The sequence below is a fragment of the Danio rerio genome, chromosome 4 (genome assembly GCF_052040795.2).
Source record: "Danio rerio strain M-AB ecotype USA chromosome 4, GRCz13ab, whole genome shotgun sequence".
Lineage (NCBI taxonomy): Eukaryota > Metazoa > Chordata > Actinopteri > Cypriniformes > Danionidae > Danio > Danio rerio.
This window is the reverse complement of record NC_141024.2, coordinates 42,157,217-42,180,000: the sequence shown is the minus strand read 5'-3', so window position 1 is coordinate 42,180,000 and position 22,784 is coordinate 42,157,217. Positions and strand designations below refer to the sequence as shown.

At 42.4% G+C, this 22,784-nt stretch overlaps 2 protein-coding genes, 1 long non-coding RNA gene and 5 other non-coding genes across 8 annotated transcripts in view; 1 reads left to right on the top strand and 7 right to left on the bottom strand.

Annotated features, from left to right (window-relative positions):
• LOC148680790 (uncharacterized) overlaps positions 1 to 22,784 on the bottom strand; it is a 796,717-nt gene that overhangs the window by 243,436 nt on the left and 530,497 nt on the right. The window lies entirely within an intron of this gene.
• LOC148680812 (uncharacterized) overlaps positions 1 to 22,784 on the top strand; it is a 451,921-nt gene that overhangs the window by 45,038 nt on the left and 384,099 nt on the right. The window lies entirely within an intron of this gene.
• The window catches only part of LOC148680839 (uncharacterized), a 785,675-nt gene that overhangs the window by 620,835 nt on the left and 142,056 nt on the right, over positions 1 to 22,784 (bottom strand). The gene's annotated exons all lie outside the window — the stretch shown is intronic.
• trnai-aau (transfer RNA isoleucine (anticodon AAU)) lies at positions 18,541 to 18,614 on the bottom strand. The gene has a single exon. It is a non-coding gene; the product is annotated as a tRNA-Ile (tRNA).
• trnaq-cug (transfer RNA glutamine (anticodon CUG)) lies at positions 18,719 to 18,790 on the bottom strand. The gene has a single exon. It is a non-coding gene; the product is annotated as a tRNA-Gln (tRNA).
• Positions 19,582 to 19,654, bottom strand: trnaf-gaa (transfer RNA phenylalanine (anticodon GAA)). The gene has a single exon. It is a non-coding gene; the product is annotated as a tRNA-Phe (tRNA).
• Positions 19,743 to 19,816, bottom strand: trnai-aau (transfer RNA isoleucine (anticodon AAU)). The gene has a single exon. It is a non-coding gene; the product is annotated as a tRNA-Ile (tRNA).
• On the bottom strand, positions 19,919 to 19,990 carry trnaq-cug (transfer RNA glutamine (anticodon CUG)). The gene has a single exon. It is a non-coding gene; the product is annotated as a tRNA-Gln (tRNA).

Here is a 22,784-nt window from a genome sequence, read left to right as displayed (position 1 = left end):
CAGATGCGCAAACAACAGTATATCTGTCACAATAACTTATACACCTAATTATATAACGCAATAGTTTTCATGGATTTAAATTAGCCTACCTCATTTTACTTGACTCAGTGGGACACCTGACATTCCTTGGTTTCCACAATCTTTTTCAGGTCTGGCTCGTATTCAGTTGTGGCTACTCGTAGTAACTCTTTCACATGTGTGTCAGTAAGAACAGAGCGATGCTTTGATTTCACTAGTTTCAGTGTCGAAAAAAGTGATTCACAGACATAAGTTGACCCAGACATTGACAACAGTTTGAGTGCAGCCTGTTTGACATTAGGATATCTCTCAACGGGCACAATCTTCCAAAACTCCACGGTTCCTTCCCTCAGGACACTTTTAAGTCTGTCATCCTCAGAAAGTTCAATCATTTCAAGCTGAGATGCTGCTTCATCTTCCACTAAAGGGGCTTTTAAACAGCCTGATTCAGCAGTGAATGGGTTGATCAAAAATGTTATCTGTTGTCTTTTTTGTCATAGGTTGGAGAATCTTTCCTCAAAAATTTGCTCAAGATTTTCAAGCAGAGTAGCATACCGTGCAGTACTCCCTTATACAACCTCTGCTTTTTGTCCTCTTGCCTTCAACAAGGTTGGAAAATGTGTGTAGTCTCTCTTTTGTAGATGTGTCTTGAACAGCTTGAGTTTGTTGACAAATGCAAAAACACTTTGCACCAGGTCAGGCAGCATCTTTAACTTCCCTTGCAGATCCACATTCAGTCCATTCAGATAATGCAGCACGTCAACCAAAAAAGCCAAATCTGAAATCCACTGGGGATCATGTAGCTCAGGATATTCCTTATGTTTCTCTGCGAGGAACAGCTTCACTGGATTCAAAAGCTCAAAGAAACGAGAAAGCACATGTCTTCTTGAAAGCCATCACACAGCACAGTGAAAAAGCAGATCAGATGGAAGATCTTCATCAAGTTCATCAATGAGATTTTTGAACTGTCTGTGATTGAGAGCATGTGTGCGTACAAAATTGACAATTTCCAGCACAGGTTTCATAATGTGGTCTAAGTTTAGCTTTTTAGACACCAAGTGCTCTTGATGGATAATACAGTGGAAAGTCCAAAATGCTGGAAAACGGTCGTCAGCTTTACACAGCCCTACAAGACCTCTCTCAGATCCCAGCATGGCTGGAGCTCCGTCCGTGACTATGGCTGTTAGTTTTGATAACTGCAGATTTGCTTTCTCAACAACAGTCATCAGTGTCTCTTTCAGATCGATGCCACGAGTTCTGTCTTTCAGCGGCACTATGTCAAGCAGCTCTTCCCTAATTGTGCAGTCTTCTGACACAAACCGTACAAATATTGCCAATTGTGGCTTGTCTTGAACATCGCATGACTCATCCAACGCAATGCTAAAATACTGGCACTTCTGAAGATCTGACAGTAAATGTGTTTCTACTGAATTGTCAATGTCCGATATTCTCTGTTCAACAGTGTGTCGTGACAGTTGAAGGTCCTTTACTGAACGTTTCAAATTTTCATTTTCGGGACAAAGAATAGCAACAGCATCACTGAGGCACTTTTTAACAAATTCTCCTTCAAGGTATGGCTTTTTTGCACGAGCAATGTTCCATGCTAGCTGATATGATGCTAATGTGACCGTCTCTGAATGCTTAGTAAATTTTCAGAAAAGCTGAGTTTGCTTTTCTGCCTGACCTTTCAGTGTCTTTACCTTGTCCTTGCGAAGTTCACTGCCTTTGGAAAATTCCCGGGCTACGGCAGAATGGAGAGAGGTGAAATGGCGCTCGATATTTGAAGCCTTAAAATGTGACAACGAAGTCTGGCATATCAAGCAGAATGGCTTTCCATTTCTTTCAACAAAAAAATATAAATCCTCCCATTCAGATAAAAATGTTCTGCGCTCATCTTCGTATTTACGCTTAGCTGTACGCTTTCCTGACTCTGCCATGACGATTGATATTAACGAACTGCACGTCACTCGTGTTGCGCCCCAATCAAACGGGGCTTCAGTGTCAACCCTTGACTGAAGGCGTGTCTGAATGGAAGCGTCAGAAAATAAAGTTCAGTCAGCAATAGGTCACTTTCTAGCAGGTGTATTTGCATACAGCGATCTGATTGGCTAACGCGTCCGTAAGCGCTTGAAAAGTTGAGCTACTCCCAGCTTCTGCAGCGAGCAACGTGAAGCCCCGTGTGAATGGGGCATTAGTCAATTGGTTATTATATGTTAAATCGCGCAAGAGGTTGAGCCGCACAAAAGCAGAAAGAGACGCAGAAGCCCCGTGTGAATGAGGCGTTAGTCAATTGGTTAATGTATGTTAAATCGCGCGAGAGGTTGAGCCGCACAAGAGCAGTAAAAGAGCCGCGGGTTCGCCACCCCTGCCCTAGACGATCTTAGCCCAGCATTTCTACGATTCTGTCAATCATATTTTCAAGTTCAGGAGAGAAGAAAAGGCGGCTGCACGATTCTTTTCATTGTTTCACACACGTTACTCAGTGACATTGACACCTCCAAGTGATGTTGAATGAGTCACATACAGTATTTATAAGGTATAATTCACCTAAAAATGTCATTTTTGTATTAATATTATGCTGTATTCGCGGCCAGGAAATCACATGTGATGGGAGCTGCAGACCGTGAGCTGTTATCACAGAGAGGGCGTGCGCGTGTCTACTTTCGTTAACAGAACCTGCATATGTTGCGAGTAACGGGTAATAAAGTTGTAAATAATATTCAGTTTGTGGCACAGAGTGATCGTTTGGGAGCAGCGTGCGAAGTATGAACAGCAGTCAAAATGAATCTAATAATGACAAATGTCTGATTTTACCAGTGAATAAAACTGTCTAATGATGTTGTCAATGACAGATTGCAAGCATATATCTCAAACATAATAATTCAACATCAGAATTATTATAAGCAGAATAGAACTATTTAGATCTACACATAATATTATTATCGATGTTGTGCCATATGTTTGTTTTTACCATACCTTTATAGAATCGTGAGAAAATCGTGATCTTTATTGCAAGCAAAAAAAATTCAGATTCTCATTTTAGCCAGAATCGTGCTGCTCTTGTATGTATGTATGTATGTATGTATGTATGCATGCATGCATGTATATGTAATTCCTGAAAAGTGCATGGGTAGAAATTTACACACAAAATAACAGGCTAAGAACACTTGCTTTGCTTTCAGGCGCTGGATGTCTGCGGTGGGGTTAGTAAGGGGGAGTCCTGACGCTCCCAGGAAGAAGCATCCTTTGTCATCCGTTCCCGGAGCCTGAGCCTTAAGGCAGAGTGGCCGGACGTGCCTGAAATAGCACTCCAGCCACTGCGGCAAAAGAGAGAGGTGCATAGGTTACACACAAGACATGTTACACTTTACAACATACGTGCTCATCAGTTTAATCATAAATTAAAATGTTCTACATTGGCATTTTTCACCAGACATTCATTTTTTTTATGGTAATTATCTTTGGTTAGGATCAACTTTCCTCATCCTCTTTTCGGCTCAAGCTCACGGCTTCGCTGGGGAGCGTCAGAATGACAGCGTCCCCCTCTGGCCGCCTGCCCAGCCACTCCTGCACCTGTGCGTGTAGAGCGTAAGAACAGATATGAGGCCGGTTACAGGGCTCAAAAAGCATTCAAGTCAATGTTTAGAAAACAACTCAAAGGTGTTGGCTCTGGCCTTACCTTAAGCTCCCTAACGCTTCCAGGACCCAGACGGTGTAGCCACACTAGTGTGGCAAACGCAGAAGCTGTGAAATCCCATCTGGGTCCTGGGATGCAGCTCGCACCACTGGCTGAGGCGACGGGCAACCTCAGCCATATCTGCCTCCATTGTGGAGGGGTAGGGGCTTTTGCTGCTGCTGAAAAGAAGAAAAAGAAAAAAAAACTTAACTTCAGTCATGGTTAAAACAATAAGGAAAAAATTAAGACAACTAGCAAATCAAAAACACAGGCAACCAGAGAATACAGATTTACGTCTTCGGAACTATGAGGAGCTTAATAAAATATAAAAAGACAATCAGAAAGTAGAGTACACCCAAAAACAGCTCAAAACAATTGAAGAATCTGTTGACTCCAACAATTTCTGGGACAACTGGAACCTCCTGAATAAACATTTCTGGGACAACTGGAACCTCCTGAATAAACATATTCAGGATATATATAAATATTTGATGTGCTCTTTCAATACTGTACTGAATGTCATGCCAATAAAAGAACTTGAGAGAGAGAGGACGAATTGACATCTAGACTAGCTGCAAAATATGTATACACCCTACACACCATAAGAAATGGTTAATGTAAGTTCATGTATCTTATTTAAATCATTTAAACTTTTTATTATTATTATTATTATTGTTGTTGTTATATTTATCAAAGGTATTGTTTTTTGTCATTATACCTTATCTGTTTTATTATCATTATTATTTGTTTTCAATGGTTTTAATATATTTCATATTTGAAGTGCTTTGGCAATACTGTACTGAATGTCATGCCAATAAAGCAACTTGAACTTGTACCCGGCTACACATAGGCTATTATTAATCAGAAACGGATTGGTCGCTCGGAAACACCATGGTCTTGAATTTGCAAACAGTCGGCAAGTGCCGGAGAACAGCCGAAGCCTTCAAACGCATGTTTTTTTAATTTTTATTTTATTTTATTAAACACAAGTTTTACTAGCATTTACATTACAGTGTCGTTTAAAAACTTGACGAGGTGACATTGACTGAAAAAAAGAAAACAGAATTTGAAAAATTATTGCCGTTCATGTGTGTTTGTGATGCATGTTATGGTTCACAGTTCACCCTCTGCACGCATGCCTACATACCTGACTGGAAACCACCACACAGTGTGTGCAACCAGAAACTGGCAACGATTGTCCCACCTATGATTACTTCTGATTAGCCCACTGCTCTGAAAATAAGTTATGACTTTACAGTCTAAAAAATTCGTTGCTCACATATGTGGCCTTTCTAAAGACTCAAGCTTAAACGTCAAACATGTCCATCAACCATGTGTTCACATAGAAAACAACGGTAAACCCGTGTGGTAGAGTGGAAAAATGCAGTCGGTGAGGACAGACCCTTACTCACTAATGGCCATATTGACATGGGAATAGAATTGAATTGGAAGATCATTACAATGTACTTTATACTATTCCTACTGTTAGTTATATTTCCAAAAGTTACTTTAGATTGAGCAGTATTCCTATTTTAAAAAGGTTTGTGGACAAAATCTTAGCCGGTCTCTGGCAATAATACATAGGGTTTCAGGATTGACTCTGTCTTACCTTGTGTTACATTGTATTCTGTGACTTTCCATAACATATAGTGGAACTACCTGTTTGCAGTTCACGCATGTTTGCTGCAAAGGCTCCCCTTGTCCCATACTGTCTTCCTAAAATGTAATTCACAACAACACTAAGGGAAAATTTACATATAACCCACAACAAAAAGTTATTGACATTACCTACCTTTTGATGATCACCATTCAGAGGAAGGTTACATTGCAGAGGAACAATGTACGCCACAGCTTTGTTCAAACTGCTTCTGTTCTTGAGAAAGTTTACTGAATAACCATCTGGTGGCATAATAATATCAATGAGTTGCTTGCTCCTGCAGCAACACATTATTTTAAAGCCTCCAGAATGTTTAAGAGAAGGGAGGCATCTGCAGCAATATCTATGAATTTCTGTTGTGTGCAATGCACACCAGAAAACCTCACTTTTTTCCCCCAAGTCCACTAGCCTGGAGGCACATGCTTTCTTCCACACTTGGAATTTCTGCTGTGTTTACTAGAGCACAGCAAAAAAAGGTGTGCTCCCATGACTGGGTTGGATTCAATTTTTTTGGAGTCTTTACTATATGGCTCAAACGGCTTGCTCAAAGAACGGCTTGCTGAAAACTGATGCAGGGAGGTGAAGGGTAGCTGAACAGTTGGAGTGACAGTTGTTGGAGCGACACTGTAAAACATTGCTGTTAAAAACGGTCAGATTCTATGGTAAAATAATGTTTTTTCACTAAAACAGTAGTATTCTGTTAAAAACAGTGCATTCTGGGTAACATTTTTGTTTTCGAGAAAGTAACCAACTGCAGAAAACTGTGAGCTAACAGAGTTCAGATTCGACATTTTGAAGTCTGTGTTTGAAATCACACTTTGTGCCCTTGTTCACTATTCCATCAACTAGTTCACCAATATAGTTCACCTGACAGTTAATGAACACTAATGAGGGAATTCAGACACTGATGAACACCTGCTGTTAATAATCACAATCACTGAAGAAAAGAAACAAGAAACATAAACAGTGACTTGAGTTACAGCATTAAATAAAATCAAATAAAATAAAACAGCTTCAGTCTCAGCAGAGGATCCTTAAACGACTCCACAAACAACAGCAGACACACTTATTACTGACTGCTTGGACTTCCATAATCTGATTAAGATCCAACAGAAAGGTGGTTTTAGGTGTTTTTTGTGTCACCGTAATGGAGTGAGGGGCTGATTTAGTTGGGCTCTTTGGTCCGTGAAATGCTTTGCAGTGCTTTGTTCAATTCACACCGTCATATTTTTTAAGATGCAAGTATTCCGCGTAGTGACATTTCAAGAGTTCACACTTAGCTGATAATCAATAAAGCGTATTTGGCATGCTGTCCCGGGAGAGAGCCCTGAGCTTGTAATATCCTCGAGCCCGGGGCTCCCTCCCGTTAGAAGGGCGAGAGGGGAATTCGAGGTCAGGTAGGTCTCGAGAACTCCCCTGCTGGTCACCGTGAGAAGTGTAAACTCAGGTTGTATTGGGTGATAATTTGTTTTAGTCGATTGCTATGGTTTATGTTTTTGGACGGTGGGAGGAAACCGGGGAACCCGGGGAAAACCCACGCGAACACGGGGAGAACATGCAAACTCCACACAGAAACACCAACCAGCCCGATGGGTTGGACTAGCGGTGTTCTTGCTGTGAGGCAACAGTGCTAGCCACTGGGCCACCGTGTCGCCCGATCAGAAAAAGTGGGAGGATGTAGGGGTGGAAGGGGGGAGCTTCAAGACGAAGATAACTGGAGTGGAAAACTCAGGTTATTTATAATGCTTCCGTAATCATCTAATAGGGCTGATTACAGAGCTAACAAGGAGCCAGCCGTGTTGATTATAAGCACGTGATCCTCTCGAAATTAGTTTATGAATAAACCACACTTCAAGAGTTCACACTTAGCTGATAATCAATAAAGCGTATTTGGCATGCTGTCCCGGGAGAGAGCCCTGAACTCGTAATATCCTCGAGCCCGGGGCTCCCTCCCGTTAGAAGGGCGAGAGGGGAATTCGAGGTCAGGTAGGTCTCGAGAACTCCCCAAAAGGCAAAGGTTTTCATCTCGGGACAGCAGCCGCGTATTGAAGTGCCCCCCAAAAGGCGAGAGGTCAGTGCCATATCCGGCTGCTGAATGTAAATTGAAGTGAGATAGGTTACTGCAGGAGAAAAGTTGAAACTGATTCTTAGGAGAGGCTGGGGACTCTGTTGGAGTTGGGTTCGGGGAGGCAGGGTTGGGGAGCCTAACGGAAGAAAGGAGAGTAGCAGAGGGATTTGGTGCTAGAAATAGGAAAGTAGCGGAGTAACTCAACGCTGAAAGAAGAAAAGTAGCGGAAGAACTCAACGCTGGGAAAGTGGAATGTAGTGGGTAGGGGAGAGGGGTTATAGAGGGGGTGGAGAGAAGAGCGGAAGCATTCGATGCTGGAAGGAAGTAAAGAGGATGCGGAGGAACTCAACGCTGGGAAGAAGAGAGCATGAGATGCGGAGGAACTCGACGCTGGAAAGGTAAAGAAAAGAAACCTATGGGGATCAGAGCTCTGGGTCAACTCCGTGGGAGTTAGAGCTGTAGGATTGGACTACTACAGGAGTCTGGGAAGGGAGGGAGAGGTGGAGACTCCTGTAGGTGGTGGGCTGAGCAGGACTCCGGGGGAGTCAGAACGTGGGAAGACTCCTTGGGAGTCAGATTGGTGAGTAATGTTTTTGAAATATAGAAAGAGTAGCGGAGGAACTCAATGCTGAAAATAGTAAAGTAGCGGAGAAACTCAACGCTGAAGAAAGAAAGTAGCGGAGAAACTCAACGCTGAAAGGGGGATTGGGAGTTAAGGGTGGGGAGAGGAGAGAAGTTGTAAGAGGGGGGAGAGGAAAGAGCGGAAGCATTCGACGCTGGAAGGAAGAGAAAGAGATGCGGAGGAACTCAACGCTAGGGAATATAGGACAGGAGATGCGGAGAAACTCAACGCTAGAAGGTAGGAAAGATGCGTATTTGGCCGGGGCGAGAGAGAGAGGGGAGGGGGGACTCCGTGGGAGTCTTAGCTCTGGGGGTAACTCCGTGGGAGTTAGAGCTGAAAGATTAGGCTCCTACAGGAGTCTAAATGGGGAGGGGGTGGTGGAGACTCCTATAGGAGGTGGGCTGGGCAGGACTCCGGGGGAGTCTAAGCTTAGACTGGAAAGGTAAGAGTAGCGGAATACTCAACGCTAGAAGGAAGTGATAGTAGCGGAGCAACTCGACGCTGAAAAAGAAAAGAAGCGGAGAAACTCGACGCTGGAAATGGGGTAGGGAGTAAAAGATATTGAGGAGGTGGGGGGAAAGTGGGAGGGGATGGAGGAAAGAGCGGAAGCATTCAACGCTTGAAGGAAGGAAAGGAGGTGCGGAGGAACTCAACGCTTTAGAACATAGAATAGGAGATGCGGAGGAACTCAACGCCAGAAAACAAGAAAGTTGTCGATTGTGGAGGGGGGGGTTTGGGGTAATTGATTGACTCCGGGGGAGTCAGGCCTTGAATGGTGATACTTAGGCTGAAGAGATGAGAGTAGCGGAAGAACAACACTAGAAGGAAGAGATAGTAGCGGAGCAACTCGATGCTGAAAAGAGAAAAGTAGCGGAGAAACTCGACGCTGGAAAGGGGTAGGGAGTAAAAGATGTTGAGGTGGTGGGGGAGAGTGGGAGGGGATGGAGGAAAGAGCGGAAGCATTCGACGCTTGAAGGAAGGAAAGGAGGTGCGGAGGAACTCAACGCTTTAGAACATAGAATAGGAGATGCGGAGGAACTCAACGCTAGAAAACAAGAAAGTTGCCGATTGTGGGGGGGGGGGGTTTGGGGTAATTGATTGACTCCAGGGGAGTCAGGCCTTGAATGGTGATACTTAGGCTGAAGAGATGAGAGTAGCGGAAGAACAACACTAGAAGGAAGAGATAGTAGCGGAGCAACTCGACGCTGAAAAGAGAAAAGTAGCGGAGAAACTCGACGCTGGAAAGGGGTAGGGAGTAAAAGATGTTGAGGTGGTGGGGGGAGAGTGGGAGGGGATGGAGGAAAGAGCGGAAGCATTCGACGCTTGAAGGAAGGAAAGGAGGTGCGGAGGAACTCAACGCTAGAAAGGAGAAGAAGGAGGTGCGGAGAAACTCGATGCAGGAAGGAAGTGAAGACTGAAAAGATTTTATACTGGTAGCCTTGGGGAAAAAAAGTTGTGCTCCTGTTGGGGTCGGGGTTCAGGCACTCTTGGGAGAGAGATAGGGGGAGATTATTTGCTGAACTGGGAGCACTGAAAGAGGGGGGGGGGGTGGGGGGGGTTGGGGAACAGGCAGAATTAAATTTCTGTCCTTGTATTCAAGATAGTGGATGTCGTGAGTGCGAGCTGTGAGGATGAATTGATATCCTCTCCAAATGTATACATGCATCACGCTGAGGCTGTTACGTGTAATTGAGCTAGACGATAATAACGAGTAAACGCTTTTATGGAGGCGTTTAAACTGTTGTGAAGTGTCGATAGTGGTATGTTGAATGGAAGTGTATGTGAGCTCAGGCAGAGCGTCACTGCTGCGACAGTGAAGCGGGGGGGAAAAGAAGCTCTGCAGCTTCTCTGCTGTTGCAGAGGTGTGGTGGAAGTCAATTTCGGGAGGCGGGTACGCTTTCCCGAAAATGTATAACTGCTGTGCAGTGTTGGGGAGTGGGAAGGAAAGGAGCTGCACTGTGACAGTGGTGCAATGGGAGAATGAGGCTTGGCTGAGCATCTCTGCTATTGCAGGTACGGTGGTAGTCAGTATTGGAGCATTATAGGTGCTCCCACAAAAATATTAAATATCAGAAGTGATGTGTGGAGATGAAAGTAAGTAGGGGCTCAGGTAGAGTGTCACTGCGGTTGTTGTGATGCTATGGTGAGTGTAGCTCAGCGGAGCGCTACTGCTATTGGATAGGTGCAGTAGTGATTGGTATTGGAGAGTTTTGAATGCTCTCGCAAGAATATTAAATACTGTTAGTAGTGATATGTAGAGAGGAAGTGAATAAGGGCTTAGCTACAGGTGCAATGGGTGAGGATGGCACAGTGGAGCGATTCTGCTGCTGCAGAGGATCAGTATGGAGACAATGTGTGCTCCTGCAGAAGCATTTACTGCTGTATTAGTGCAGGGCAGTGTGACGAGTGTTATTGGACTAGTAAGTGTATAGAGCTTGCTTAGAGCATCCCTGCTGCAGTAATAGAAAAATTTAGGCAACCCCTAAATAAGTTGGAACTGTGGTGAGTGAAAATGTATGGGTGTATGGGATAGTTTAAGTTGTGCTTACACTTAAATCATTTGAATTGTGTGAGTGGGGTAAGGGATGTCGAAAATGTATATAGGACATGCTTTGCCGAAATAATCGGTTTGCTTGCTTAATGGAGAGAGATAGTGTTCCTCCAGTCAGATCAGATATGGTGAGGTGGATTGTGGGATTGCAACTGATGGTAATTCAGAGAATCTCAAAACCCGAAGACTAGTGTGAATATGGCATTATGGATGTGGGCTGTATGATTGGAAATGCATCCTTGTGTAGATTGTGATTGCATTTGGAATGGATGTGGAGTGTAATAGGTTGGATGAAGGTCAGCTTCTGGGCCGGCTGTCCTAATGTCTGGAATGAGAAACAAGAAAAAAAATCAGAAATTTAATTTACAACATGATACATGTATAGCAAACATGACAAAATTGTTTTAGCGGATATCTAATGCAAGGCATCTTAATAAGAGCATGGACAATTGTGAGCTTCGTTGTCGCAGTCTGCGAGGATGATCGAGGTGGGCATTTGTTCCCCCACAGGATAGCAGGTGGATGCAGAGCTGGGGATATGGGGTGTAGCTTGTCTGGTGGTCCTAGAAATTCTTCTTGAAGATTTATTTAAATGTCTTATTCATGCAGTCAAGCGAAAAGTTAGTTTCTTTACCATTTTCACCTCCAGCCGGCGTGCCATTATAAGTTACATATGGCACTGTATATGCAAGTATGGGTCATTAACGTATTACGATTGGACTTTTGTGTTAAATTCTCACTGGTTGGGTAGTAGTCTTTACAGAAGTTAAATGCTATCAGATCTGGCAGAGGTTTTTATTTATTTTATTTATTTATTATTATTATTATTATTATTATTATTATTAATTCATTCATTTATTATTATTATTATTATTAGTCAATTTATTTATTTATTATATCAAATCCCAACATTAAACGCTTATTTCACTACTTAGTGGAAACTGTATGAATGGAATGTTAGTTATGGGCTTTACTTAATTTGTTTAAATACATGTTAGGAATCTTAACTTCTAAAATTCTTAATCTTAACTTAATTTGCAAGCATGTCTGTCTCAGTTCATTCACGAGTCTTTTATGGCTGGGTTCATTCATGAATTGTTGAGAGGGCGGAACCATATCGAGTTTTAAAAGCGCATTGGATGAGGGCGCTGCTCCTTCGCTATTGGCTCGATGGGGCGTCAATCAAGATCGGAGGCCAAGTTTGTTTACCAGTGTTGTGTGAAGACACTGCGGCACACCAGCGACTAGTTTGGATGATAACAGCGCGGTCCATCGACGTATCAATATGTCGTGGACTAATATCGTGATCTTTGCAGTGATTTACTTATGGATTTGTGGACGGGCTTGAAGGGTGAGTTCTTTTGAATCTTCTAATCACGCGAATCTTGTTTTTAAAAGATTTGTAAATAGGTTTAGTCTTTGATGGAGATTAGTTGTTTCCGCGATGCTTCCCCTTAAAAGCATACTATACGTTACCGAGGGTGCACCGCTAGGAAGCAGCGAGTTAGGCTTTGCGATGTTTTGGATCGTCGACGCCTAGAGAGTTTAGGTGGAGTTGGACTGCGTTTGCGTGAGGCAGTTTGAAGTGGAGGTGGAAGAGCTGGTGGGCAGCACCGGCGTTTTTGCGGGAATTCAAGCTCGATTTTGGCGAGGCTGCGGCTGAATTCTCAGGGAGAGTGGAGCTCCGGCTGGAGTTGTTGTTTGTTGTTGTTGTTGTTGTGTGTTCTTCCGTGTCGATAGGTTAAATGGTGCGATGCTGGAGCGTTTTGTAGCGGGAAGCGAGCTTCAAGACAAAGATAACTGGAGTGGAAAACTCAGGTTATTTATAATGCTTCCGTAATCATCTAATAGGGCTGATTACGGAGCTAACGAGGAGCCAGCCGTGTTGATTATAAGCACGTGATCCTCTCGAAATTAGTTTATGAATAAACCACACTTTGTTTAAATGTTTTTTATTTGATTAGTATGGTGCACCTTTTGGATGTTTAATAAATGTTTGTAAAACAAAATGCATTCTTTACATCCAACCTCTATTCTCTGTGTCTTTAAGTGTTTGAAACTGGAAATATCTCATCATAAAACATACAGCCAAAATGTTATGGTTTATTAGATAAAAAATTTTATATGCAAGTCTATTTTAGTATTTTGGTTATTGTTAATAAATAGTGCCTCAATATAAATCATATCAAAAAGCATAAAAGGAAGAGGAAACACAAGACACAAATTCTATATTTAATTTCTGAGAGCGCGCAGGAAAATGTGTGCGTGAGCAGTGCATATTTGAGAGCGAGAAAATTTGCGCGTGAGCAGCGTATATTTGAGAGCTCGCAAGCAGTTTTGTCCACAGAGGAAATCGGTGCACGAGCATCACACAAGGTAGAGAGCAAAGTTCTTCATTGTTATGTGAAGAAAACAACGTTAATGTTTGTATGAAGTAGCCTACTTCATTTAGAATATGTGCTACCATTTTACATTGCTGCTAGACAGATTTGCATCTCCATCTCTTCAGCACACACGAGATTCAATTGACAAAATACCAATTTCACTCAATTTTACTTTGCAGCATACAGGAGTTGTTGGTCTACTGCTGCCTCATTGAGGTTGTTTATGTAGTTTTAGTTAATCACAAGTTGATCACTGAAGACATAACATAGCACAACTAAACTTACTGAACTAGACAGCAGTAGACCTGCAATTTCTGTGTGATGTGAGGTAAAATGGACTCTTTTTTTGGTGGAACTCATTCTTGTGCAATAGGCTGTGTAGACGAGACGCAGCACTGTTTAGCACTTTTTCAGAAAATTACATTTGTATCTTTATATATCTAAGCAATGTTCTTTCATTAAAAAAAAGGTTTGTTTAATAAATACAGATCTTACAGCCATACATAATCTGTTTAAATTTTATTTTTCTGTTAAAAAGACTCGAAAAGACTCGAAAATCAAACTATAGGACTTTGGACTTGACTTGAGACTTGTTGCCTTTGACTTGGGACTTGACTCGGGACTTGCCTGTCTTGACTCGGGACTTGAGGGCAATGAATTGAGACTTACTTGTGACTTGCCAAACAATGACTTGGTCCCACCTCTGTATATAGTGTAATAGTTCTTCAGTTCATTCAATTTCACTTGCTGTTAGTTTATATTTTTATTTCACATTTTCTTTAAATAGTGTATTTATTTTGCTGACATTTTATTTAACTTTTATATTATTTATGTGTGTGTGTGTGTATAGTGTTTACAGTTTATAACCATAATAATTCAATTTATTCTATTTCACTTGTTGTTTTTTTCCACATTTTACTTTTTAATCATTTGTTTTGTTAACATTTTATTTAACTTATTTATTATTTATATATGTGTGTGTATTTATATAGTAATTAACCATAATACAACCACAATAAAACCATTCTACAGTTTATTCTATTTCACTTGTTGTTGGTTTCTATTTTATTGCGCAATTTATTTAAATAGTGTATTTATTTTGTTAACATTTTATTTAATGTATTATTTATATATATGTGTGTGTACAGAGTGTATAAAGTTTACTACCATAATAGTTCTTCAATTTATACTATTTCACTTGTTGGTTTCTATTTTATTTCACATTTTATAAAAATAATTTATTTTGTTAACATTTTATTTAACTGTTTATTATTTATGTGTATGTCTATAGTTTATACAGTTTATAACCATAATAGTTCTTCAATTGCCTTGTTTGATTCTGTTTTTGCGTCAGTCTCATAATCTGAAGGTCGTGAGTTCGAGCCTCACACGGGGCAAGGTGTTACCTTTTTGCACTTGGAAGTGCTTAGATGACTGGGCAGCATTTTTTATTCCCTTCCGTGTGGATCATGCTTCCCCGGGGCTAAAAAGCTACAGCTCCTCTGTAGGCCTGGCAGTGTGAAGTTCCAAGAACATTTCCTGAGTCTGAAGCAATGATGGTAAGATGCTCCCATTCCTATCACGTTGTCGCTTGACGTTCGGCGTGGATCTGTCAAATGTCATGAATTAACGTTGTGCGAGGATTTGACGAAAAGTCCTGCGAATCCCATTGCCTTAAAAATCAACGGCATCCCAGGACATTCCACTACATGTCATTCTAAGACAGTACTTTTGATCCCCTTTTGGTTCACTTGCATTAAAGCCCTCGTCCATTGTTTTGTTCACATGCTTTTCCGAGTTTTTATGGACAATACCTTGATCGCAAACACCTTAAAACCTACAGTCTAAAGAGCCCATTAAGGCTGCCAGGGACACTGCTAGGCTGCATAAACTTTGGCGCAAAAAGATTGATGCGGTGCTTTGTCAGTGTTACTGTATCACTCTGACAAGGTGGCAAAGAGTTAAAGACTTTAGCCTGAACGCATAGCCAAAGATTCGGTTTGTCGGAAGTGGCATTCAAACCCACGCCTCCAGGGGAAATTGCAACCTTTACGCAGCGCCTTAGACCGCTTGGCCATCCTGACATCCCTACTTATCCTGAGTTGTCTCCTAGTATCCACACCGAAGCACCATGACATGGAAGCTGGTGTTTCACAGTTTGCCCAGGTCCATCAGTCTGCCTCGTTGACGCAGTAGGCAGCGCATCAGTCTCATAATCTGAAGGTCGTGAGTTCGAGCCTCACATGGGGCAAGGTGCTACCTTTTGGCACTTGGAAGCGCTTAGATGACTGGGCAGCATTTTTTATTCCCTTCTGTGTGGATCATGCTTCCCCGGGGCTAAAAAGCTACAGCTCCTCTGGAGGCCTGGCGGTGTGAAGTTCCAAGAACATTTCCTGAGTCTGAAGCAATGATGGTAAGATGCTCCCATTCCTTTCACGTTGTCGCTTGACGTTCGGCGTGGATCTGTCAAATGTCATGAATTAACGTTGTGCGAGGATTTGACGAAAAGTCCTGCGAATCCCATTGCCTTAAAAATCAATGGCATCCCAGGACATTCCACTACATGTCATTCTAAGACAGTACTTTTGATCCCCTTTTGGTTCACTTGCAATAAAGCCCTCGTCCATTGTTTTGTTCACATGCTTTTCCGAGTTTTTGTGGACAATACCTTGATCGCAAACACCTTAAAACCTACAGTCTAAAGAGCCCATTAAGGCTGCCAGGGACACTGCTAGGCTGCATAAACTTTGGCGCAAAGAGATTGATGCGGTGCTTTGTCAGTGTTACTGTATCACTAGGCCATGGTGCCAGAGAGTTAAAGACTTGAGCCTGAACGTGTTGCCAAAGATTAGGTTTGTCGGAAGTGGGATTCGAACCCACGCCTCCAGAGGAAACTGCAACCTGAACGCAGGGCCTTAGACCGTTGGCCATCCTGACATCCCTGCTTATCCCGAGCTGTCTCCTAGTATCCACACCGAAGCACCGTGACATGGAAGCTGGTGTTTCACAGTTTGCCCAAGTCCATCAGTCTGCCTCATTGGCGCAGTAGGCAGCGCGTCAGTCTCATAATCTTAAGGTCGTGAGTTCGAGCCTCTCACGGGGCAAGGTGTTACATTTTGGCACTTGGAAGCGCTTAGATGACTGGGCAGCATTTTTTATTCCCTTCCGTGTGGATCATGCTTCCCCGGGGCTAAAAAGCTACAGCTCCTCTGGAGGCCTGGCGGTGTGAAGTTCCAAGAACATTTCCTGAGTCTGAAGCAATGATGTTAAGATGCTCCCATTCCTATCACGTTGTCGCTTGACGTTCAGCGTGGATCTGTCAAATGTCATGAATTAACGTTGTGCGAGGATTTGACGAAAAGTCCTGCGAATCCCATTGCCTTAAAAATCAACGGCATCCCAGGACATTCCACTACATGTCATTCTAAGACAGTACTTTTGATCAAGCATCATGACAACTTGTGACATGTCTAGACTTCTGGAACAAACCTAAATTTATTCTTATTCTGCTGTTTCCACTTGTCAGCAGTTCTTCTAAAAAGTATGCAGCACAGTAAAAAAGAGGAAGTTTGTCTGGTCAAGATGTTTTATAATACAATAGAAAAGATTGATTAATCTGTTGTTAGTCTAAACATTTTCCTAATAAAAAACACAAAAGTAATGAAAATAAATTATTTTTCTCCAACAATTCCCCTTTTCTGCTCCTCTCTGGAGCAGACAAAAACAAAAACAGATAATCAAATCCCCACAAAAAATTCCAATTGTCATTACAACAGGCGTTTTCCTAAATCTTGGTTTTCCCTCTCATTCAAAATAATCATTAACATCATAGTGCTTATTCATTATGTTAGATAATGCCCAAAACCCCTTTTAACTCAATTTCTTTAACTTTTCTGGATTCAGTTTATAATTTTCACACTCTTGGTTCTCCTCTTCGGTGGTGCAGTCATTACACCATGGAACCTCAAGTCTTCTGCTTGGTGCTGCCGGGCCCAAGAGAAAATAATGTAAAAAACAAACAAAAAAAGAAAACGGCCTTGCCAGAAAGTAGCAGAATGTCAATACAAGGCAGTGCCAATGTGCATTGATTTCTGAGTAACTCGTCATTCGGCATGCAGGGCTCCTCACACGTTTACTGGAGCAGGACCAGGTAGGGCCTTCAAAAGAAAAGCGCACTATTCCAGGCATTTTGACGACTAAACGGCAGGCAGGGCAAAGAGGCCACCACAGAGCAAATGTGATCTTTTTTTTCTATTTTGACCACGTCGAAAATCGACAATTATTGATTGCTTTAAGGGGAATTAGCTCATGGTTAAGCGCTCGCTTTGCATGGGAGAGGTAGCGGGAACAATGACTGCATTCTCCACCTCTGTTTTCATGCCTTTTTACATTGGCTTTTATTGCAAAGCTGGTGGCACCTTGAGGGTTTAAAGCGAAACTACTTACGTCAGCTTTGCCGGTTTCTGTGTAGTACATATCATTGCAACCCTTCAGAAGCCCTATCAAGTCACAGTTTTCTTTTATTCAGCAGCGTGTCCGCAGTGGGACATCAAAGCGCTAAATACATAGCATTATAGAGTGCTGTCGATCAGGCCATAACCATTACACCATGGAACCTCAAGTCCTCTGCTTGGTGCTGCCAGGCCAAAGAGAAAATAATGTGAAAAACAAAAAAAAAAAAGAAAACGGCCTTGCCAGAAAGTAGCAGAATGTCAATACAAGGCAGTGCCAATGTGCATTGATTTCTGAGTAACTCGTCATTCGGCATGCAGGGCTCCTCACACGTTTACTGGAGCAGGACCAGGTAGGGCCTTCAAAAGAAAAGCGCACTATTACAGGCATTTTGACGACTAAACGGCAGGCAGGGCAAAGAGGCCACCACAGAGCAAATGTGATCTTTTTTTTCTATTTTGACCACGTCGAAAATCGACAATTATTGATTGCTTTAAGGGGAATAAGCTCATGGTTAAGCGCTCGCTTTGCATGGGAGAGGTAGCGGGAACAATGACTGCATTCTCCACCTCTGTTTTCATGCCTTTTTACATTGGCTTTTATTGCAACGCTGGTGGTACCTTGAGGGTTTAAAGCGAAACTACTTACGTCAGCTTTGCCGGTATCTGTGTAGTACATATCATTGCAACCCTTCAGAAGCCCTATCAAGTCACAGTTTTCTTTTATTCAGCAGCGTGTCCGCAGTGGGACATCAAAGCGCTAAATACATAGCATTATAGAGTGCTGTCGATCAGGCCATTGGAATCATCGCCAGAAGCAACGTGACCATCTGGGAGGAAGATAGTGTTTTGGTCAAGTGGAAGCAGGTGGACTTAAGGGTGAAGCAGCTAGGCTTTTTGGGTGACTTTCAGTCACCTGACCCTTGTGCACAAAATAGAACAACATCACTGTTTTGCCGAAACCCAGGATGGAACCAGGGACCTTTAGATCTTCAGTTTAACGCTCCCAAATGAGCAATTTCGGCTGCCTTTTCACAAGAATCCTGCAGCATTCGTGTCTGTGAGACTAAGCAGAATCCTGAAATGCCTCTGAGGCCTTAAAGGGTAAAAGTTTGGCCAGTACGGGGATCGAACCCGCGACCTTGGCGTTATTAGCACCACGCTCTAACCAGCTGAGCTAACCGGCCACTTTTTGCCATGTTTGCTAAAAAGCTCAGAGTAACTGTCATTTTCTTCAAGAGATAAGAATGCTATTACAGCTTTTTTTTTGTGCGGTGCTGGTAAAAAAACAAGGTCCCACCGAGATTTGAACTCGGATCGCTGGATTCAGAGTCCAGAGCGCTAACCATTACACCATGGAACCTCAAGTCTTCTGCTTGGTGCTGCCCGGGCCAAAGAGAAAATAATGTAAAATCAAAAAAAAAAAAAAAGAAAACGGCCTTGCCAGAAAGTAGCAGAATGTCAATACAAGGCAGTGCCAATGTGCATTGATTTCTGAGTAACTCGTCATTCGGCATGCAGGGCTCCTCACACGTTTACTGGAGCAGGACCAGGTAGGGCCTTCAAAAGAAAAGCGCACTATTCCAGGCATTTTGACGACTAAATGGCAGGCAGGGCAAAGAGGCCACCACAGAGCAAATGTGATCTTTTTTTTCTATTTTGACCACGTCGAAAATCGCCAATTATTGATTGCTTTAAGGGGAATTAGCTCATGGTTAAGCGCTCGCTTTGCATGGGAGAGGTAGCGGGAACAATGACTGCATTCTCCACCACTGTTTTCATGCCTTTTTACATTGGCTTTTATTGCAAAGCTGGTGGCACCTTGAGGGTTTAAAGTGAAACTACTTACGTCAGCTTTGCCGGTTTCTGTGTAGTACATATCATTGCAACCCTTCAGAAGCCCTATCAAGTCACAGTTTTCTTTTATTCAGCAGCGTGTCCGCAGTGGGACATCAAAGCGCTAAATACATAGCATTATAGAGTGCTGTCGATCAGGCCATTGGAATCATCGCCAGAAGCAACGTGACCATCTGGGAGGAAGATAGTGTTTTGGTCAAGTGGAAGCAGGTGGACTTAAGGGTGAAGCAGCTAGGCTTTTTGGGTGACTTTCAGTCACCTGACCATTGTGCACAAAATAGAACAACATCACTGTTTTGCCGAAACCCAGGATCGAACCAGGGACCTTTAGATCTTCAGTTTAATGCTCTCCCAACTGAGCAATTTCGGCTGCCTTTTCACAAGAATCCTGCAGCATTCGTGTCTGTGAGACTAAGCAGAATCCTGAAATGCCTCTGAGGCCTTAAAGGGTAATAGTTTGGCCAGTACGGGGATCGAACCCGCGACCTTGGCGTTATTAGCACCACGCTCTAACCAGCTGAGCTAACCGGCCACTTTCTGCCATGTTTGCTAAAAAGCTCAGAGTAACTGTCATTTTCTTCAAGAGATAAGAATGCTATTCCAGCTTTTTTTGTGCGGTGCTGGTAAAAAAACAAGGTTCCACCGAGATTTGAACTCGGATCGCTGGATTCAGAGTCCAGAGTGCTAACCATTACACCATGGAACCTCAAGTCTTCTGCTTGGTGCTGCCGGCCCAAAGAGAAAATAATGTAAAAAAGAAAAAAAAAAAAGAAAACGGCCTTGCCAGAAAGTAGCAGAATGTCAATACAAGACAGTGCCAATGTGCATTGATTTCTGAGTAACTCGTCATTCGGCATGCAGGGCTCCTCACACGTTTACTGGAGCAGGACCAGGTAGGGCCTTCAAAAGAAAAGCGCACTATTCCAGGCATTTTGACGACTAAACGGCAGGCAGGGCAAAGAGGCCACCACAGAGCAAATGTGACCTTTTTATTCTATTTTGACCACGTCGAAAATCGCCAATTATTGATTGCTGTGAGGGGAATTAGCTGAAATGGTTAAGCGCTCGCTTTGCATGCGAGAGGAAGCGGGAACAATAGCCCCTTTCACACATACAGACCTTTCCGGAAAATTGCCGGCAATTTTCCGGAAAGGTTGTATGTGTGAACAGGTCCTTTTTTGAATATACCGGTAAATTCGTTCTGGCTATTTTCCGGAAAGAGAAGTTGTAACATTACCGGCAATTTGCCGGAATGCTGCGCTGTGTGAACGCAAAAGGAAGATTACCGTAATAAGCGCGTGCACGTCTAGAACGTGCTGACGTGAGACGTCTGCTTTAGCCAATTACAACAGTCAGACGCATTTACGTCCGCGCGGTTTGTGAGAATAAAAACCTTTGAATATTTTTCCAGACACATTTAGCTGCTAGAAGTTAGTCAGATCACGTTTATATGTTCTTCTTTATGCCAACTGTGTAAATAATCATCGATGAGATGCTTATGATAAGCCGTTGTTTGTTTACCTTCAAGCTTTGCGTGTGCCTGTGAGCGCCTGCACACGCAAATATTATGAACATCTCGACATGCGAAAGTGATCCTGCGAAAGTTGTTCACAATATTGATCATCCACAGAGTTTGTAATTTAGGCAAATGTTTACAAATACAAGCGCAGCCGTTAAAGCTCATTTGTGGTGAATGATGTCAGAATTTACCGGTATTTTGGAATGGATGTGTGAATGCTCTTTTCCGGAAAATTTCCGTAACGTCCTCGCCTGTGTGAACAGCGCTTTTTTGAATATACCGGTAAAGTCGTTCCGGAAATTTTCCAGATATTTACCGGTATCACTGTGTGAAAGGGGCTAATGACTGCATTCTCCACCTCTGTTTTCATGCCTTTTTAAAGCGAAAAGGTTTAAAGTGAAACTCTCCTGATTTAATCATCACCAGAAGCGACGTGACCATCTGGAAGTAAGATAGCTTTTTGATCAAGTGGAAGCAGTTGGACTTAAGGGTGCAGCAGCTAGGCTTTTTGGGTGACTTTCGGTCACCTAACTCTTGTGCCCAAAACTGAAAAACAACACTACTTTACCGAACCCTGGTTCTAACCAGGGACCTTTAGATATTCAGTCTAACACTCTCCCAACTAAGCTATTTCAGCTGCCGTTTCATAGTTTTTTTGCAGCGTAGACATGTGTAAGACCGAGCAGAGCTCGGTCAATGCATCTGAGGCCTAAGAGGGTAAGAGCTTGGCCAGTACAGGGATCGAATCCACAACCTTGCCGTTATTACCACCATAGTCTAACCAGCTAAGCTAACCGGCCACTTCCTGCCTAAAGCACTAGAAAGCCCAGAGTAAATGTCATTCCCTGGCCTTCAAGAGATTAACATTCTATACCAGCTTTTTTTGTGCGGTGCTGGCAAAATAACAGGTCCCACTGAAATTTGAACTCAGATCGCTGGATTCAGAGTGGTCACCATTACACCATGGAACCTCAAGCTTGTTGTGTGGTGCTGTCAGAGCTGTAGGGAATGAATAAAAAAAAAACGGCCTTGCAGGAAAGTAGCAGAATGTCAATCCAAGGTGGTGCCAATGTGCATTGATTTCTGAGTAACTGAGTCATTCTGAGTCATTCGGCATGCAGGGCTCCTCACACGTTTACTGGTGCAGGAATAGGTAGGGCTTTAAAAGAAAAGCGCGCTATTCCAGGCAATTTGACGACTAAACGGCGGGCAGGGCAAAGAGGCCACCACAGAGCAGATGTGAACATTTATTTTTTTTTTTTGACCACGCCAAAAACTACCAATTTGAATTTTTCTGAGGGGAATTAGCTCAAATGGTAGAGCGCTCGCTTAGCATAGGAAGGGGCCCAATCTTCTCGCTCACTCGCAAGCGAACAAGCCGGAAAAAAACGGAAAAATGCGACAAATTTTGCTTGCAGTAGTGTTCGCGGCTTTGTGACTGTGCATAATGTGGTATTTTGGTTGCATATTGCATGTCATTTGTAAATGTCATTTTTTGCGTGCTGGATTCGAACACACGATCTGTGTAACACAATATCCAATCAGTGTCGGTTTCAGCGGAGCCAATCAGCTGCGCTCTTATTGAAATTTTACTGACGTAACACAGGCAATTATATTGATATTACTTTTATTATGTGGATATTGTTCTTAAAAAGCATATTACGTCAATTAAAAATGAATGAAAATGTTTCAACTAAACATATGTATGCATGTTTATGTATATATAAGTATATTATATATATATTTATGTATTAATATATAAATATATACTATACTATACTATATATATATATATATATATATATATATATATATATAAATATATATATATATATATATGTGTTATTTCTTTATGTAATAACTTTAAATGAATGCACACAAAAACAAGTAATATGCAAAATGGTTTATTAAAATGAATACAAATATTAAAATCGCAAAACAATTAAAAAAATGTAAAAAACTAAATAAAACATATGTTAAT